Genomic DNA, 21,559 nt, shown 5'->3' with positions numbered 1-21,559 from the left:
CGCGGCAAGTCGCCGCGATACGCCCCTCCAGTGGCTCCACCGCATGAAGGATGCCAACGCGCAGATCACCCGTTGGTATCCGGCACTCCAGCCGTTTAAATTCAAGGTGATCCACAGGCCGGGGGCGCAGATGGTCGTGGCGGATTTCCTCTCCCATCGGGGGGGGGGGGAGGAGTCGGCTGCAGGCCGGACGCCTCCCCGGCCTGAGTCGGGCGGTGGGGGTATGTGGCAGCGGGGGGCGTGGTCAAGCATCGGTCTGTGAACGGAGGGCGGAGTTAAGTGGCAGAATCACTACACCTGATGTTAGCTAACCTGTGTTTGTGTGTCTTCCCCAGTGACCACGCCCTATAATAGGAGAGAGAGAGAGCAGAAGAAGGTAGCTCTCTCCCCAACCAGACGACGTGTGTGTGTGTGTGTGTGTGTGTGTGTATGCATGTGTGGCTGGGAGAGTGAAAATTAGACACTGAAAAGTGCAGAAATAAAGAGTTTTTGGAACTCAGTTCTGGCCTGCTGTACTTCTGTGCTCCACCCACCCGCTCTCATTCCTACAACCACTTATCCATCAGGATTGCAGGGGAAGCTGGAGTCAATCCCAGCTGACTTCAGTGAGAGGTAGGATACACCCTGGGAGGTCACCAATCTATCTCAGGACTAACACAGAGATAAACATCAATGCACACTCACATTTACACCTAAGGGAAATTTTGAGTAGCCAGTTGACCTAATCTGCATGCCTTTGGACTGTGGGAGCAAACCAGAGCACCCAGAGGAAGCCCATGCAGGTATGGGGAGACCCTGCAAACTCCACACAGAAAGGCCCCAGTTAGCTGTGAGGTTTGAACCCAGAACCTTCTTGCTGTGAGGAGACAGTGCTAATGATTGCACCACTGTGCCACCATGAACAAGCTTGAAGTGAAATTTCCCATTTCACAAGCATATATAACCAATAAATCCATGCCCTGTTCCCATCCATGTCAAATTATACGGTTTCCCCGTATTTTGTATGGGAAAATGCGATTTTTTTGGCTAATACGGCGCACACTGATTTTCATACGGGAAAATTACGTTTTGTATCAGAGATTTTTTCCGTTACTCTGAGAATTTTCTTAGCATCCGCCATTTATTTTTTCAAACATGCATGCCCAATGAAACGGAACTATTTTCGATTTATGTGGTTCTATAGTTGCACGTGGTTTTCTCGGTCATTTAAGTCCATCGGCTCGGACTGCCCAGACTTCTGTGACAGCTGCAGAAGTTATGTTCTGTCAATTTGTTGTGGAACACAACATTCCCCCCCGCCCCCCCCCCGACTGTGGCAGACCATTTTTCGCAGCTAGTGGAAAAAAAATGTTTCCTGATTCAAAGACTGCACAGGTAAGCATTTGTGTGTGTGTGTGTGTGTGGTTTTTTTAAAAAAAGTTTTTACTGTTTTCATGTAGGAAAGCTTCCTCCATTATCATAATTTCGGGAGGCGATACTGGGAGTCGCCGTTTATACAATAGCAACTGTAGTTACCTGGGAATTTCTGGTTTCGCTTCCCTAAACATTTTAATTGCTGATAGACATTATATGTAGACACAGATGACCAACACCCGTTACTACCATCAGTCATCAGTAAACTGTATTGAATGAAGAGTAATGGTGGTAACGACCATTGGTAACCTGTCTCTAAAATGTGTAGTAGAGGATGGAAGCAAATTAACACCATCTACATGTTTGCCGTGCTCTGATTTTCTTTTATTGACCAGGAAAATAATAGATGTATACTGGGGAAAGATCTTCGATGTAAAAACTGCTCTGGGTGTTGCCAGGTTTCCAATGCTGAAACAACTTTTTACTGCTTTGCTGTGCCTCCCACATAGCAATGCAGATAGTGAGAGGGCTTTTTCATTGGTTAGGAAAATTCATACTGAGTACAGAAATATGGCTGCAGACACATTAACTGCATACTGTATCTGCAAATTAAAATGAACTGTGACGAGGAGCTACAACTGCTACCCAAGCAGTGATATTATAGCTAGTGCCAAATCTGCAACATCTTTGTACAACAAAGAACATTCCAAAAAAGAGTAAGATTTAAATTCTTGTTATAAATTACTGGGAAGATTTTCAATTTAACTTCATAATTTATTAATATTTTCACTTATCCTTGTTTACATAATATACTTGCTGTGGTTCAGTCATCTTTAGTTGGATCTAACACTGCTTGTGGTGTCAACACTTTTTTTTCTCAAATGGAACTTTTACTAACCTTCATTTACTGTTTGACATGATTATATATAATTTATTACATGTAACCTATTTTAATTAACATACCTACTTAGTACTGCTGTTATATTTCAAGTAATTTTCTTTGGTGGAATGTAATATTGTAGGCGATGTCAACACTTATCAATTAGAACTTTGTGTAATTTTTATGAACTATTTAATATTAATAAATTGTATTTGCAAAATTTACATCAATAATTCTGGTATTACTGATGCAATGTATATTAAATAATTAAGTTTATAGTTCAGTCATTCTCTTTAGTACTGTAGATAATTGTTTACTTGACAGTCCTTTTTAATTCAGTTTTCTCTGGGATCTAAAATTTCTTTTTTATTCAGTTCATGCTTATTTGATCCCTTTAACTTGATGCAGTGTGATAAATATGCCTATTACAATAGGAGTGTATAATGTGGAATAAAACAATCAGTGCTTTGGATTATATATTGGAATTTTTTCTCGTGTATAAGGGCTCATGGGTGTATATAAGGGAAAAGTACAGATTTTGTAAGGGCATGGGTAACTAAAGGTTGACATGTATGCCTGTTCCTATGTTTAGTATCTTACTGTGTTCCAACTGAACAAAGATCAATACTAAACCTTGATATCTAAAAGAAAACCACAATGGACCATAATATAATGGAAACGCTGTTTAAATATTATAAGCCAATATTTGCAATCTGATTACAGCATTATGAACAGAGTAATATGGTTACAGTGTAATATTCTAAGATGGTGCTGGATAGTAGAATGACTGTGTAATCTTACCAAATTTAATGGCAGAAGAAAGTGCAGGTGGCTTGTTGCCCTATAGTGGTACCTCAGGGAAAGTGTTGTCATCACAACCTATGAGCCACAATTATGGCATCTTTCCAAGGTTATACAAAGCTGTTATTTTGGGAGTTGCCATGTGTCTGGCTGGCCTTGGAGACAGCACAAAAGTTCTAGCTCTGCTGTTCTGCAAAGAGTGCCCAGCCACCTCTAAGAGGACAAAGTGTCTAGTCTGTTCACAGCCTTGCCTTTCACACAGGCCAGAGGATATCGGCATGCCAGTGTGTAATAGAGTTTAGCCCTGAGCAAGGGATGAGACCCAGGCAGTTGGTTAAGAGAAATACTTCATCTAAATGAGCTTATGTAGTTAACACTGAATGCAAGGTACCAAGGACCATCTAACATGATCACATTTGAGTAACTCTAATTGGCACCTGCTAGCCTTCTTTTATCATTAGCAATGTTAGGATTCATGGATCACAGGTTCATCAGCAGGAATATTCACAAGTAACAGCATTAATTTTGGTAACACTTTTTTTTTAAAGAACTCTTAATTCTACACATTTTATTTCTAAAATTACTTGAAATAAAAGGGGTATCTTGAAAGAATACATTTGCAAAAATTAAATGTGATATTCTTTTTATTCACATTAATGTTTTCTTTACCTACAATGCCCTCCACGATTATTGGCATCCCTTCTAAAGAACAGTAAAAAGGGTAAAAAAAAAAAAAAAGAACCTTTTGGTGAAGTAGCTTCATCTTACACTGAAAAAAAAAAATCCAAACTTTAATTGAAATAGGTTTGTTCAGAACCCCCCCCCCCCCCCCCCCAATCCTTCATCAAGAAATAATTATTTTCAACAAAAATACATGTGCCCCTACTAGTGGCACCCCTGGAAATGATAGTCAACACATCCATCCATCCATTATCTATATCTGCTTATCCTGTTCAGGATCGCAAGCAAGCTGGATCCTATCCCAGCTGACTATGGGCGAGAGGTGGGGTACACCCTGGGCGAGAGGCAGGGTACACCCTGGACAAGTCACCAGGTCATCACAGGGCTGACACAGTCACCACAATGTAACTGAAATATGCTTAAGTGTTTTCCATTTAAATTGTACATTTTTGACTTGATTGGAGTGTGTAGGAACTTTCAAGCTGTAATCCATGACTTCCTGATTAACTGGGGAACAAATATGAGGTCAAAGAGGCCAAATTCCCTTAGGCATCCATCAACATGGGAAAGATAAGCGAACACACAAACCTAATGAGAGAGAAGTGTGTTGACCTTCATAACTCAGGGAATAGTTATAAAAAAAACAGCTACTCACCTGAAAATGTCCATTTCTACTCTTAGTACAATAATAAAAAAAAGGACAACAACTGGAACTGTTACAACCTTGCCTGGAAGAGGACCCAAGTTTATTTTTCCCCCATGTACAGTGAGGAGGAGGGTAAAAGAGGCAAAAAAAAGTCCACAAGGATCTCTGTTGGTGAATTACAAGAAAAAGTAAAATCTTGGAGTTTCCAAGTCTCCAAAACCATCACTGGATGCCACCTCCATGCCAAAAGATTATTTGGAAGGTATGCCAGAAAAAAGCCTTTTCTGCCAGTTAATCAGAAATGTAAGCGCCTGAAGTTTGCCAAATTATACTACAACTTTGACTGGGACCATGTTCCATGGTCGAATCTAACAAAAAATGGAACTTTTCGGGAATAAACACTAAGGTGGGTTTGGCATAAAAAGAAGGACAGCTATAATGAAAAGAACCTGATCCTACCTGTAAAATATGGTGGAGGTTCTGTGGTGATGTGGGGTTGTTTTTCCTTCAAAGGGCCTGGAAACCTTGCTAGGGTGCATGGCATCACGGACTCCATGAGATACCAGAACATTTTAAATTAAAATCTGGCTGCATTTGCCAGGAAACTAAAACTGGGTTGTCATTGGGTCTTCCAGCAGGATGATGATCCAAAGCATATGTTCAAATCAACACAAAAATGGTTAGCTGACCAAAGAATCCAGCTTCTGCCATGGCCATCTCAGTCTCCTGATCTGAACCTTATTGAAAACCTGTGGGGTGAGCTGAAGAGGAGAATGCACAAGAGAGGGCCTTGTACCCTCAATGATCTGGAGAGATTGTGTAAAGAGGAATGGTCTCAGATGCCCTGCTCTGTATTCTCCAACCTCATAAAATGTGACAGGAGAAGACTCAGTGCTGTTTTACTGGCAAAGGGAGGCTGCATAAAGTATTAAATGTACAAGTGCCAATAATATTGGTACATGTGTTTTTGTTGAAAATAATTATTGATTGATGAGTGATTTGTTTTTCCCTGAATAAATTTATTTCAATTACAGGTTGGATTTTTCTCATTTTTTTCAGTGTGAGATGAAAGTACTTCACCAAAAGGTGGATTTTTCCTAAACCTTTTTACTAATCTTTACAAGGGATGCCAATAATCATGGAGGACACTACATAACAGCACTTATCGTAAAAGTAAATGCAATTTCAATGGCAGTAGAATTTTTATTTGTAATATGTATTCATCAGACATCAGCTAAATAATAGATAAGCAGCAAGTAACTACTGACATGGTGTCTTTGTTTTAAACTTATTTTTAGATAATTTTCTTGCTTTTTCAATATATGGTATTATGGTGAAATTCAGTATGCATATAATGTCACCTGTCATGTAATGAGATCAGATCTGGATGCAACAGAAGTTTCAGTTCTTGAAATGAAAAAATGAGGCAAGTGGTATAAAACATAACCCAAAGCATAGTGAGAAACAGGCAGAAAATCAGGTGATCAGCAAACAATAATCACAGGGCAGAATCAAAAGGCAGACTCAGTAAAGTCAAAACCAGAATAGCAGAATCACAAAATGCTAAGGCTTGGTAAAAGACTGGTAACAAAGACACTGGATTGTGGCAGTGAGTGTGCACTGCAAAAAAATGAAAACTAAATTTGAGGAGAAAATTCCTTAATAGTGAAATTATCTTGCTGCATAGACAGATAATTTTACTTGACAAGACATCTTGGAATAAGTTGGTTACAATCTAGAACTAGTTTTAATAATCTCAGAGTTGGTGTCTTGCATTCTTCTAATAGGAAATGCTAGATTATTTCAACTATATTCAAGATATTCTAACTTGTTAAGCTATCATTTTTGCAATGTAGAAGAATACAAGACACCAACTCTGAGATTATTAAAACTATTTCTAGATTGTAACCAACTTATTCCAAGATGTCTTCTCAAGTAAAATTATCTGTCCATGCAGCAAGATAATTTCACTAGTATTAAGGAATTTTCTCCTCAAATTCAGTTTTCAGTTTTTTGCAGTATGACTGTGCATGAATTGGGTGCAGGTCTGTGTGATTTGAAGTCCAGTGAACTTGAACATGACAGCTGTTGGGATTCTTGTCTGTGGTGGGCATGTTTGCAAGCTGTGGTGAATACTGGGAAATATAGTCCAGAACAGACTCCAGAGCTGACATGATAGAGCCCCCCTAGGAGTTCATTCCAAGAGTGATTCTTTTTTTTTTTTTTTTTAACTCCCTCTGGGGTGGGCACCTGGTTTCTCAGGCTGTGCAGTGTGGAATTCCTGGAGGAGCAGGTTGAAACCCAGCACTGTTCCTCTGGACCATAGTTCTCCCAATCCACTAAATATTCCAGCCTGCCTTCTCTCCACCAGGAGTTGATGATAGCCTTGATGATGAAGGTAGGCTGACTATAAGTGGTGCTTGGTGGTGGTGGTAGTGGGGTTGTCAGAGGCTAGGGGATCTGAGATAACAAGATTGAGCTGGGAAACTTGGAATGACAGGGAAATGTATGTTGGGGAAGGTCTAGCTTAGGGTATAAGTAGGATCTTGGAGTGACAGATGTACTGGCCATTAAAGTGCATATTCTGGACCAATTTCATTTTTTTTAATATGAAAGTATGTCCCTTTACACACTCATCCAGAAGGGTAATTTTGCACAAGGCCATCTGTCTACAGCAGAAAAAAATAAAATAACAAAACACTTCTGGAAAAATCCCAAGGGAGTCTGGAGCCAGATTCGTGACATTATCTGCAGACACACCAGCAGGCTGTGCAAGCTTTGCACGGTTTAAGTGCACAGCCTGTGTAGACCAAGCACTCCCATTTCTCTCTCATTGTCCGGTCTTTTGGAAAATGATGAGTACTAATCCCATCAAGATTGGTGTTGCTACACCCTCCTACGATACATCTGTTAACCATTTTAATAATTACGTGATAATGTTGAAGAAATTTGCAGAAAACCACCAGGTTATTTTCTCATAAACAAACCAGCGCTGACATAGGATTCAGAGGGAGGCGTCCTGCAGATGGCGTCACGAAAATCAATGTTTGCCGGGAAATTCAAATGCCAAGTTTTTTTCAGAGGTGGACCAATTTGCCTCAAATGGCTTGATTTCAACTGAATTTTTCTGGTATTGTGCAAGGTAAAAAAATTGCAGAAAATGCAGAATGTTACAGATATTTGACCAAAGTTTAATATAAATTAGGAGAATTACATTGATCTTGCTCCTGAATTTACCTGTGATATGCACTTTAAGCTTTCTACACCATGCCATGCCCTTGATGTTCCAAGTGGCTAGCCATATACAGTCCCCTGGCTGGTAACTTAGGTTCTCCCCTCTGCATCAGTCAGCCAGTTGCTTATTTTTTCTGGCCACTTGTTCCAAGTACTGGTGCATGTTCTCCCACACCTGCTCAGTCCGTTCACATTAGTCATATGGCATTCCAGGGGAACAAGGGAGGTTGGAATCCAAGCACTCATTGTGAGGGAGTGAGATGGTTAATGATTAGGTGAACCAGTTCTGAGCATACTCCACCCGTGGTTGAACCAGTCAACTTGGTTATTTGCACAGAAAGTCCTCAGAAAGTGACAGATCCCCTGATTGCCATGCTCCACCTGCCCATTACATATACAAAGTTGTAAATTTATTCCTAATGAGCAAGCCAGAAAGTCATGGTGGCAAGGAAAGATTCCTGAGACAACATGAGGAAGAAACCATGAGAGGAACCAGACTCAAAAGAGAACCCTTCCTCATCTGGGTGACACTGGATAGTGTGTGATTATCAATAACTCACTTCTGTAACTGTGTGCTATATATATAGTACCATTCAAAAGTTTGGACACACCTACTCATTCATAGGTTTTTCTGTATTTTGACTATTTTCTACATTGTAGAACAATACTGGAGACATCAAAACTGTAAGATAAGAAATGGAACGTACAACCCCGATTCCAAAAAAGTTGGGACAAAGTACAAATTGTAAATAAAAACGGAATGCAATGATGTGGAAGTTTCAAAATTCCATATTTTAAATAGAACATAGATGACATATCAAATGTTTAAACTGAGAAAATGTATCATTTAAAGAGAAAATTTAGGTGATTTTAAATTTCATGACAACAACACATCTCAAAAAAGTTGGGACAAGGCCATGTTTACCACTGTGAGACATCCCCTTTTCTCTTTACAACAGTCTGTAAACGTCTGGGGACTGAGGAGACAAGTTGCTCAAGTTTAGGGATAGGAATGTTAACCCATTCTTGTCTAATGTAGGATTCTAGTTGCTCAACTGTCTTGGGTCTTTTTTGTTGTATCTTCCGTTTTATGATGCACCAAATGTTTTCTATGGGTGAAAGATCTGGACTGCAGGCTGGCCAGTTCAGTACCCGGACCCTTCTTCTACGCAGCCATGATGCTGTAATTGATGCAGTATGTGGTTTGGCATTGTCATGTTGGAAAATGCAAGGCCTTCCCTGAAAGAGACGTCGTCTGGATGGGAGCATATGTTGCTCTAGAGCCTGGATATACCTTTCAGCATTGATGGTGTCTTTCCAGATGTGTAAGCTGCCCATGCCACACGCACTAATGCAACCCCATACCATCAGAGATGCAGGCTTCTGAACTGAGCGCTGATAACAACTTGGGTCGTCCTTCTCCTCTTTAGTCCGAATGACACGGCATCCCTGATTTCCATAAAGAACTTCAAATTTTGATTCGTCTGACCACAGAACAGTTTTCCACTTTGCCACAGTCCATTTTAAATGAGCCTTGGCCCAGAGAAGACGTCTGTGCTTCTGGATCATGTTTAGATACGGCTTCTTCTTTGAACTATAGAGTTTTAGCTGGCAACGGCGGATGGCACGGTGAATTGTGTTCACAGATAATGTTCTCTGGAAATATTCCTGAGCCCATTTTGTGATTTCCAATGCAGAAGCTTGCCTGTATGTGATGCAGTGCCGTCTAAGGGCCCGAAGATCACAGACACCCAGTATGGTTTTCCGGCCTTGACCCTTACGTACAGAGATTCTTCCAGATTCTCTGAATCTTTTGATGATATTATGCACTGTAGATGATGATATGTTCAAACTCTTTGCAATTTTACACTGTCGAACTCCTTTCTGATATTGCTCCACTATTTGTTGGTGCAGAATTAGGGGGATTGGTGATCCTCTTCCCATCTTTACTTCTGAGAGCCGCTGCCACTTCAAGATGCTCTTTTTATACCCAGTCATGTTAATGACCTATTACCAATTGACCTAATGAGTTGCAATTTGGTCCTCCAGCTGTTCCTTTTTTGTACCTTTAACTTTTTCAGCCTCTTATTGCCCCTGTCCCAACTTTTTTGAGATGTGTTGCTGTCATGAAATTTCAAATGAGCCAATATTTGGCATGAAATTTCAAAATGTCTCACTTTCAACATTTGATATGTTGTCTATGTCCTATTGTGAATACAATATCAGTTTTTCATCTCATCTCTCATCATCTGTAGCTGCTTCATCCTGTTCTACAGGGTCGCAGGCAAGCTGGAGCCCATCCCAGCTGACTACGGGCGAAAGGCGGGGTACACCCTGGACAAGTCACCAGGTCATCACAGGGCTGACACATAGACACAGACAACCATTCACATTCACACTCACACCTACGGTCAATTTAGAGTCACCAGTTAACCTAACCTGCATGTCTTTGGACTGTGGGGGAAACCGGAGCACCCGGAGGAAACCCACGTGGACACGGGGAGAACATGCAAACTCCACACAGAAAGGGCCTCGCCGGCCACGGGGCTCAAACCCAGACCTTCTTGCTGTGAGGCGACAGCGCTAACCATTACACCACCGTGCCACCCAATATCAGTTTTTGATATTTGTAAATTATTGCATTCTGTTTTTATTTACAATTTGTACTTTGTCCCAACTTTTCTGGAATCAGGGTTGTATATGGAATAATGTGGTAAACTAAAAATTGTAAAAACGTTTCATATTTTAGATTCTCCAATGTAGCCACCGTTTACCTTGATGATGCTTTGCACACTATTGGCGCTATCTTAACCACCTTTATGAGGTAGTCACCTGCAATACATTTCAATTTACAGGTGTGCCTCATCAAAATTTAATTCACTGAATTTCTTGCCTTCTTAACGTGTTTGAGGCCATTAGACAGTAAATAGTAAATAATAAAAATACAGTAAATAGCCATATTCGACAGCTGTAGTAATCTATATTATGTCAAGAACTGCTCAGCTAAGTAAATGGAAACATCAGTCCATTATTACTTTAAAACATGAAGTATCTTTTAATTCATAAAAATAAAGAAAAAACATTGAATTAGAAAGTTTGTCCAAACTTCTGACTGCTACTGTAGTCAAAAAAAAAAAAAAATGCAGTCATGTTTCATACTTTTTTCTTCCCCCTTAATTCACCATGAAAATAACCTGGCTGAAGCTGGTCAAGTGGAGGGCTGACTGTAACCCTGTTGTAGCACAGAAAGGGTTACATTCATATATTCCTCCATTGCTTGCTGATCAGTGAATGACAAGTGATATATTCTGCTGCATGGTGGAGTGGTGCCAGAGAAGAGATTGATCACACAGTTGTATGGACGATGAGGAGGTAAGCTTTGGTCTTGTTAAAGACTTCTGTTAATCTGGGGTATTCTTTGGGGATGAGCAGCTGCCAGTGTCTATCAAGGCTTTCCATTGTTGTGGCAGTGCATGAGTTTCAAGGGCAATGCAGGCAGTGCTTGAAACAATAATAAGACCATTTATGGAAGTTTCGGTTCAGCCAGGAAATTTGGGGGTTATGGAGTTGCATCCAGGGAAATCTGAGAATGATGGGGTACTTGCAGGTTACTGTGATGGGATTTTGTCCTGTTGTTGTCCACTAACCTGAATTTGCAAGGGTTCTGGTACTAATGGGTCTCCAGTCTATGGTGCTGATATTTAGGGGATGCTTAAGAGGCTAGAAAGGAAGCTTAAGCTGAATCCTGATGTGATGATTAATGTAATTCGTTGCTGCTCTAGAATCAATCAGGGCTAGAAGAACAAAGATGATTCCTGAGTATTTAATATGGGCATGAATGATAAATGATTGGCATGAGAGAAACTTGTCTTGAGTCACCGCAATGTTTGGTGAGACAGCAGGTTTTCTCTCCTGGCATTAAGGCTGTGGGGGGCTTTCCTCCATGTGGGGTAACTGATGATGGTGTGACTGGTTTCCTCAAGGTAGAGACAGAGTTGCTCTCTCCTCCATCTTTCAGGTTCAGTCAGTGAAGCTTGGTATGGCTGATTTGCATGGGTTCAGGAGTGGCTGGGCTCATGTGTTTAGGAGAAGCTAGGGCCATGATAGGGTTGGTGGTCCTGACACACCTGTTGCAACTCCAGAGGACATGGATGGCCATGTTAATTAGTGACTCAAGGAAGGTCTGATCATCTCTGCCTGCCAGCTCAGTGAAAATCTCAGCACTTAGACCTTGGCAAAATGCAGTTTTGAGAACAGGTTCTCTCCAGCTGCTGTCTGTCAAGTTGCTCTCTGACCTCTTTTCCCTCTAGTGAGTTGTCAAAGACCCTGCAGAACAGTTCAATGAAGCAGGTCATACTGAAGTAAAAACCCTCAGCACTGACATGTTTCTCCTGTAAACTTTATCGGGTCAGAAGATGAGTGGATTTGGCATAGTTGCTGCAGGTGAACTTGGTGGCACTGTTGCTGTGGTGGGAGGTAAAGGACATACACTCACTGGCCACTTTATTAGGCACACCCATACACCTGCTTTTTTTATACAGTTATCTAATCAGCCAATCCCTTGACAGCAGCACAGCATAAAATCACACAGCTACAAATCAAGCGCTTCAATTAATATTCACTTCAACATCAGAATGGGAAAACTTGTGATCTCTGTGACTTTCACTGTGGCATGGGTGATGATACCAGATGGACTGGTTTGAGTATTTCAGAAACTGCTGATCTCTTGGGGATTTCACACAAAATAGTCTCTAGAGTTTATGCAGAATGGTGCAAAAAACAAAAAACACTGAGTGAGCGACAGTCCTGCACTGTAAAAAAAGAATAGTTGAGAATACTTGAAATTTCAAGGCAACCGTCTGCATTAAGAATTTTATGTTTTGCCAACGATGTGCCCATGATAATCCAAACTATGATAAAACTGTTATCTTTATTAAGATTTCTTAATTAAGTCAATTTTCAATTCCTCATTCTGCCAACATAGATTTCTCTTTTTGCTGAACAGTGGCATTCACAGTAGTACAAAAAGGCACCTCCCCACCTCACCTTAACGAAGATGGGCCCACACGACGACCCTGAGGCCTTCCTCGATCTCTTTGAGCAGGCAGCAGAGGCATGGGGCTGGCCGGTGGAACAGCGCGTGGCACGCCTCCTCCCCCTGCTAACGGGCGAGGCGCAGCTGGCCGCACTACAGCTCCCCGCCGACAGCCGGCTGGTCTATGCCAACCTCCGCAGGGCTGTCCTCCAGTGTGTGGGGCACACCCCAGAGCAACAATGGCAGCGCTTCCACGTACTGCACCTGGAGGAGGTCTGCCGGCCGTTCGCGTTTGGCCAGCAACTCCGGGACGCCTGCCATCGGTGGCTGAGGGCCAACAACCATGACGCTGAGGGAATCATCGACCTAGTGGTGCTGCAACAATTCATGGCCCGACATCCCGAAGGAACAGTGGAGTGGGTCCAGTGCCATCGCCCGGCGTCACTGGATCAGGCCATCGAGCTGGTGGAGGACCATTTGGCGGCTGTTCCTACGGCAGGACAGCATGTCTCCTCTTCTCCCCTCTCCTCTCTCTCTCTCTCTCTCTCTCTCTCTCCCCCTCCCCTTCTGTTTCTTGTCCTCGCCCCGTTTCCCCACCGCGGAGGCGGGGGCCAGCTCCACCCCAGCCGGCCCGCCGCACCCGTGGTGCCCTAACGTTTCCCACTTCCGTGTCTGTCTCTCCCCCCCCTCAGGTGAGTGAGCTCTGGAACACCGGTGCAGAGAGAGAGCCTGGGCCGGTTTGCTGGCGCTGCAGGGAGCCGGGGCACCACCAGCATCAGTGCTCGGCGATGGAGGTGGGCACGGTGGTCTGGATCCCCGACATGCCAGGGACCGCCCTCGATCGGGCCGGAGCGTATCGCATACCGGTGAGTATCCAAGGGGATATGTATCAGGCTTTAGTGGACTCCGGCTGTAATCAGAGCTCAATCCACCAAAGCCTGGTGCAAGACGAGGCATTGGGGAGAGCACAATTGGTGAAGGTGTTGTGTGTGCACGGGGATGTTCACAACTACCTTTTAGTGTCGGTCCACATTCTATTTCGAGGGGAGAAATTTAGAGTAAAGGTGGCGGTTAATCCTCGCCTTACCCACTCGATAATTTTGGGGACGGATTGGCCAGGATTTAGGGAATTAATGACTCATTTAGTGAAGAGTGGGGCCTGCCATAGTTTAGCAGGGGGAGGTCCCGGTGTGCCATTGGTGGGAGCAGCTGTCACAGAGCCGTCTATGTCATCACTGCGTCAGAGTGAGGAGCAGCAGGCTCCTCCTCCCTCTCTCAGGGAATCCCTCGAGGATTTCCCGCTAGAGCAGTCGTAAGACGAGACTCTGCGGCATGCGTTTGACCAAGTGAGAGTAATCGATGGTCAAACACTCCAGCCAAACGCCACCCTGTCCTTCTCCTATTTTTCTATTATTAAGGATAGATTATACCGAGTGACACAGGACACTCAGACTAAAGAGCCGATAAGACAGCTTTTGATCCCAAAGAGCCGCCAGGAATTTGTATTCCAGGCGGCTCACTTTAATCCCATGGCTGGACACTTGGGGCAGGATAAGACACTAGCCCAAATAATGGCCCGGTTCTATTGGCCAGGGATTTGCGGCGATATCCCTAGGTGGTGTACAGTGTGTCACAAATGCCAGTTAGTAAATCCAGCGGCCATTCCAAAAGCGCCTTTGCACCCTCTGCCATTAATTGAGACCCCATTTGAAAGAATTGGGATGGATCTCGTCGGGCCATTAGATCAGTCAACACGAGGATATCGCTTTATTTTAGTTCTAGTAGACTATGCACCGTGATATCCGGAAGCAGTGCCTCTTCACAATATCTCAGCATGTAGTATTGCAGAGGCGCTCTTCCGCATCATCTCCTGAGTTGGAATCCCCAAAGAGATTCTGACTGATCAAGGCACTACGTTTATGTCACGCACACTGCGTGAACTGTATGCGTTACTGGGAATTAAGCCTATCCGCATCAGCATTTATCACCCACAATGGACGGCTTAGTCGAATGGTTTAATTGCACCCTCAATAGACAGCTCAAAAGCTATCTATATCTTTAAAAATAAAAGAGTTTTGGGAACTCAGTTCTGGCCTGCCGTGCTTCTGTGCTCCACCCACCTGCTCAGATTCCTACAAAGGCAATTCAAAGTGCTTTGCAAATAAATGAAAAATATGAAAGACAGTAACATCAGGTTTTTCTGCTGGGTTTATATTCTTTTAGCATATCAGAGACCTAGACCATTTTGTGATTTATAGACTAGAAGCAACACTTTGAAACACTTTGAAAGAGTAAAGATTTTAGGACTACACTGGAGAAATGTGTAATGTTCTCCTGGTTTTGGTTAGAACTCTTGCAGCAGTATTTCAATTAAGTTAGAGCTGTTTAATGATCTTTTTAAGATGTTCAGTTAGGAGACCATTAGAGAAGTCAACCCTGCTGGTAATAAAAGTGTGGATTAGACTGTAGAGGTCTTGTAGGGGCAATAATCCTTTAATTCTTGAAATTTTTTAAGATGGTAAAGTGCTGTTTTGGTGACTGCTTTAATATGGCTAATATAACATTCAGATCTTAGTCTATTAGAACACCACAATTTCAAACATGGTCTTTGGTTTTTAGCCCCTGGAGTTGATACATACACTGATTCTGAGTTGTTGCTTTCTTTGCTACCAAACACAATAACCTCTTTTTTCCTTATTTTAAAAGAAGGAAATTTTGACTCATCCATCTCATCCAAATTTATCTGCTCCATATAAATGAACACAGTCTATTGGTTTATGATAGTTTGCTGAGAGAACTAGGCATATTTGAGTATCGTTTCCATAACTATGATAAGCAGTACTATAGTTCTGTGTTCTTTGACCTAATGGGAGTATATAGAAATTGAATAAGATGGGTCCAAGAATTGATCCCTTTGTGATTCCACATCATTGTGATCCTATCAGATTCATAAATGCCAGTGGTAACAAAATTATCCCAGTCTTCTAAATACCATCTGAATCAGTTAAAGACTGTTCCAGGACTGTTATAAATTGATTAAATAACATAATGCTAGTGATTACTAACATGACAGGCATGGCTCAGGCCTTAAGTTCATCTCATCTCATTATCTGTAGCCGCTTTATCCTGTTCTACAGGGTCGCAGGCAAGCTGGAGCCTATCCCAGCTGACTACGGGCGAAAGGCGGGGTACACCCTGGACAAGTCACCAGGTTATCGCAGGGCTGACACATAGACACAGACAACCATTCACACTCACACCTACGGTCAATTTAGAGTCACCAGTTAACCTAACCTGCATGTCTTTGGACTGTGGGGGAAACCGGAGCACCCGGAGGAAACCCACACGGACACGGGGAGAACATGCAAACTCCGCACAGAAAGGCCCTCACTGGCCATGGGGCTCGAACCCGGACCTTCTTGCTGTGAGGCGACAGTGCTAACCACTACACCACCGTGCCACCAGGCCTTAAGTTACATTATAAAACAGACAAACTAAGTCAATAGTATTTCATCACAAATCCACAAACTAAACTTCCCTCACTTCACATGCACTAAGAAAAGAACTCAGAACTTTGTTCAAGTTAGGCATAAGAGGAATGCTACTAAATATTTCTCTATGTAGCCAGCAGCTATAAATCTATAAATATCTGAAAACACAAATAGTGTCAGCACTTTCACTGGTTTATTTGTTCTGTTGTTTTCCTATATTCAGATTGCTAGTAAGCCCCATTTTTAAAAGAAAATGTTAGTTTTGAGTTAGTACATGTTCAGTGTTGGTAAACTGTGAAAATGTGTGTTCTTTGTTTCTTTTTAATTCTTTTACATACAGTACCAGTCAACATTTTGGGCACACCTTCTAATTCAATGTTTTTTCTTTATTTTTATTAATTAAGAGACACTTCATGTTTCAAAGTAATAATGAACTGATGTTTCTCTTCCTTAGCTGAGCAGTTCTTTACATAATTAGTATTTACTGTCTAGTGGTCTCAAACGCATTAAGAAGGCAAGAAATTCAGTGAATTAACTTTTGATGAGGCACACCTGTAAATTGAAATTCATTCCAGGTGACTACCTCATGAAGGTGGTTAAGATAATGCCAGTAGTGTGCAAAGCATCATCAAGGTAAACGGTGGCTACATTGGAGAATCTAAAATATGAAACATTTTGTTTTTAAAATTTTTAGTTTACCACATTATTCTATATACATTCCATTTCTTATCTTACAGTTTTGATGTCTTCAGTATTGTTCTACAATGTACAACCCCGATTCCAAAAAAGTTGGGACAAAGTACAAATTGTAAATAAAAACGGAATGCAATAATTTACAAATCTCAATAACTGATATTGTATTCACAATAGAACATAGACAACATATCAAATGTCGAAAGTGAGACATTTTGAAATTTCATGCCAAATATTGGCTCATTTGAAATTTCATGACAGCAACACGTCTCAAAAAAGTTGGGACAGGGGCAATAAGAGGCTGGAAAAGTTAAAGGTACAAAAAAGGAACAGCTGGAGGACCAAATTGCAACTCATTAGGTCAATTGGCAATAGGTCATTAACATGACTGGGTATAAAAAGAGCATCTTGGAGTGGCAGCGGCTCTCAGAAGTAAAGATGGGAAGAGGATCACCAATCCCCCTAATTCTGCACCGACAAATAGTGGAACAATAGCAGAAAGGAGTTCGACAGTGTAAAATTGCAAAGAGTTTGAACATATCATTGTCTACAGTGCATAATATCATCGAAAGATTCAGAGAATCTGGAAGAATCTCTGTGCATAAGGGTCAAGGCCGGAAAACTATACTGGGTGCTCGTGATCTTCGGGCCCTTAGACGGCACTGAATCACATACAGGCATGCTTCTGTATTGGAAATCACAAAATGGGCTCAGGAATATTTCCAGAGAACATTATCTGTGAACACAATTCACCGTGCCATCCGCCGTTGCCAGCTAAAACTCTATAGTTCAAAGAAGAAGCCGTATCTAAACATGATCCAGAAGCGCAGCCGTTTTCTCTGGGCCAAGGCTCATTTAAAATGGACTGTGGCAAAGTGGAAAACTGTTCTGTGGTCAGACGAATCAAAATTTGAAGTTCTTTATGGAAATCAGGGATGCTGTGTCATTCGGACTAAAGAGGAGAAGGACGACCCAAGTTGTTATCAGCGCTCAGTTCAGAAGCCTGCATCTCTGATGGTATGGGGTTGCATTAGTGCGTGTGGCATGGGCAGCTTACACATCTGGAAAGACACCATCAATGCTGAAAGGTATATCCAGGTTCTAGAGCAAGGGTGGGCAATTATTTTTTCCATGGGGCCACATGAGAAACAGAAAATTTTGTGGAGGGCCGGACCAAAAGGCTGAACTAAATTCTGCATAATATTAATTGTATTTCTATATATAAAGCAATAAATAACATTGTTTTTACAAGCTGCTAAGACTGGTAAGAGTATGGAAAAAATGAAGTTGCCTTAAAAAAATGTCATTTATTCAATCAAATTTCCCAAAACAATGGTTAACAAAATGTGAACGTTTGTACCATTTTTTTCAGTCACATTCATCCCAAAACACAATAAAGACATCACAATATTGTCTTTCTCCTCCAAATATCAAGCAAGATACATCATATTATAATAATGATGCCGACATTTGTAGTCTAATCACCTCATTTGGTGTTTTTCAGTTTTTTATTTGTTCAGTGAGAGAAATCTAGTCTCTGTTGGTCTTTAACGAATGCATCAAAGTCAGGCTGAATGTCTGAGGTGGAGATTGGAAGCACAGCTGACAGATGATCATCAGTAGATTCGGTGTAGGTATCAGATCTACAGATCGGTTCAGGCTCTGATGCCTGCTAGTGACATCACACTATGTGATTGGCTGGACCGTTTGAAGGATGACATACAAGTTTGTGGTTGGTCTGGACAAATTACGGAAGTAGTTATCACGGGATTAGGTTTCATGGGATTTCATGTCATGTTCATGTCGCACGCATTGCGTTTTTGTTGAACACAACTTCAAAATAAAAGCAATGCACATTCAGTCCATGCACGAGGTAAAATTAGAAAATATGTTTATTTTGTAATTTCTAATTAACCTTACGTGGGCCGGTCAGAATGAACCAAAGGGCCGGATGCGGCCCGCGGGCCGTAAAATGCCCAGTTCTGTTCTAGAGCAACATATGCTCCCATCCAGACGACGTCTCTTTCAGGGAAGACCTTGCGTTTTCCAATATGACAATGCCAAACCACATACTGCATCAATTACAGCATCATGGCTGCGTAGAAGAAGGGTCCTGGTACTGAACTGGCCAGCCTGCAGTCCAGATCTTTCACCCATAGAAAACATTTGGCACATCATAAAATGGAAGATATGACAAAAAAGACCTAAGACAGTTGAGCAACTAGAATCCTACATTAGACAAGAATGGGTTAACATTCCTATCCCTAAACTTGAGCAACTTGTCTCCTCAGTCCCCAGACGTTTACAGACTGTTGTAAAGAGAAAAGGGGATGTCTCACAGTGGTAAACATGGCCTTGTCCCAACTTTTTTGAGATGTGTTGTTGTCACGAAATTTAAATTCACCTAATTTTTCTCTTTAAATGATACATTTTCTCCATTTAAACATTTGATATGTCATCTATGTTCTATTCTGAATAAAATATGGAATTTTGAAACTTCCACATCATTGCATTCCATTTTTATTTACAATTTGTACTTTTTCCCAACTTTTTTGGAATCGGGGTTGTAGAAAATAGTCAAAATACGGAAAAACCTATGAATGAGTAGGTGTGTCCAAACTTCTGGCAGGTACTGTATGAGTTGAACTGAAATTGATAAATTTATTAAGGGTAAAAGAAACCCTTTTGATGTATTTTCTCAATTTTATGCAAGAATTCACAAATTAAAAAGAAACCAAATAGTGTGTAATTCATGGTAACTGATTTTTGGACAAACTCATTTTCTGTTTCTTGGTTAAATTAACATTTAATAATTAATTTTCTAGCTCACAAAAAAAAATCAGTCAAATATTTCTTTATCAAATCTTTTGAAGCTATCAAATTTATGTTTATACAGAGGTAAAATTAATTGACGTGAATGGCAATACTGAAAAAGTACAGATTGGTTTGGTAGTGATAAAATTGATCAAAAACTATTTAGTTTTAGATGTTTGGTTGTAGGATATACTACTCTCACTAACGAAGTGCATAGAAACTTTTATCTTTTTTTTCTTTTTGTTAATGTAATTAATATATTTATAATTATTCATATTAAACACTAAATTATAGTTTGCTAATGTTTCAACTGCCAATTTATACATTAAAAAAAATGTATGTATCAGCGGTGACCATATTTTGCACCAGTTCTGTAGAATGACCCATATATAGTCTTGACATCTGTATGACGCAATACACCCTAGAGAAGTATGCAGCAATTCAGGTTTGTAATGAAATCAAGAATGAGTGGTGAGAGCAGGGATATAATGTCACGAGGGTATCTTTGTTTAAGAACTTGTTTAAGTCTTAAAGAAATTTGGCTTGTGTACAGAGAAAGAATGTCCTTATTCATAGTTGTGGCCATTACTGGTTGTAAACATTTTTTTTTGCCAACAGTCTCCATGTGTCTAGTAGCTGGTGAAATGTGTACTCAGTGTTTGGCAATGACTGGAGCACATAAGGCTTGTTTGGAGCCTTATCAGATATGCTAGCCTGTTGAATCTCTCTGTCCAATTCTTAGAGGAGTGGAGTGAATAAAAAGATGGTATGACTGGTACTGGAGAATCATGTGGTTATATCATAGTATGTTTTATTGTGGGGTAGTGGTTAGCACTGTCACCTCACAGCAAGAAGGTTCTGGGTTCGGGCCCAGTGGCTGATGGGGGCCTTTCTGTGTGGAGTTTGCATGTTCTCCCCGTGTCTGTGTGAGTTTCCTCTGGGTGCTCCAGTTTCCCTCACAGTTCAAAGACATGTGGTTAGGTTAACATGAGGCAGCCTTGGGCTGAAGTGCCCTTGAGCAAGGCACCTAACCCCCAACTGCTCTCTGGGTGCTGTAGCATAGCTGCCCACTGCTTTGGGTATGTATGTGTTCATTGCTTCAGATGGGTTAAATGCAGAGAGGAATGTCACTGTGCATAAGTGTACATGTGATACACAAAGTACTTCTTCTTCTTCTGCTTCTTCTTCTTCTTCTTCTGTGCAGGGTTTGCATGTTCTCCCTGTGCCTGTGTGCTTTTTCTCTGGGTGGTCTGGTTGCCTCTCATAGTCCAAAGACATGTGGATTAGGTCAACTGACTACTCTAAATTGCCCATAGGTATGTATGTGAGTGTGAAAGGTTGTTCATTTCTGTGTTAGCCTTGCGATAAATTGGTGACCTCCCCAAGGTGGACCCCGCCACTTGCCCAAAGTTGGGTGGGATTGGCTCCAGCTTCCCTTGAATATATACTGTATATACTGTGTGTGTGTATATATATATATATATATATATATATATATATATATATATATATATATATATATATATATATATAATCTGAGCTGGTATTAAGTCAAAATGCATGAATTTGAGCTCAATGTTCTCTCCGCGACATGACAAACTGATTGGATGGTTCAGGGAGATTCAGAAGTGTAGCTGTGGGAAAACAGCTCATCAAATTCCATGAGTCTGACCCACAGTTGCTAATCATAAAGGCTTGCATAAACTGCTTTTAAGCCATTATTTCTCAATGAACCCCAGAGGCTTGTTGAATCTCTGTAGATAGTCTTAGCTTCTATCCCTCCAGTATTATTATCTACAGTACTTGGAATGGCTGGAAAAAATTATTTGAATGGAATATGTGCAATGTTGTAAACATTCAAACTTTCTGCAGCTGTTCTAGGGATGCTGTTCATAACAGCAAGGTAGCAGTAATTCAGTGTGATTCTGTGG

The sequence above is a fragment of the Neoarius graeffei genome, chromosome 7 (genome assembly GCF_027579695.1).
Source record: "Neoarius graeffei isolate fNeoGra1 chromosome 7, fNeoGra1.pri, whole genome shotgun sequence".
NCBI lineage: Eukaryota > Metazoa > Chordata > Actinopteri > Siluriformes > Ariidae > Neoarius > Neoarius graeffei.
This window is presented reverse-complemented; position numbering follows the sequence as displayed.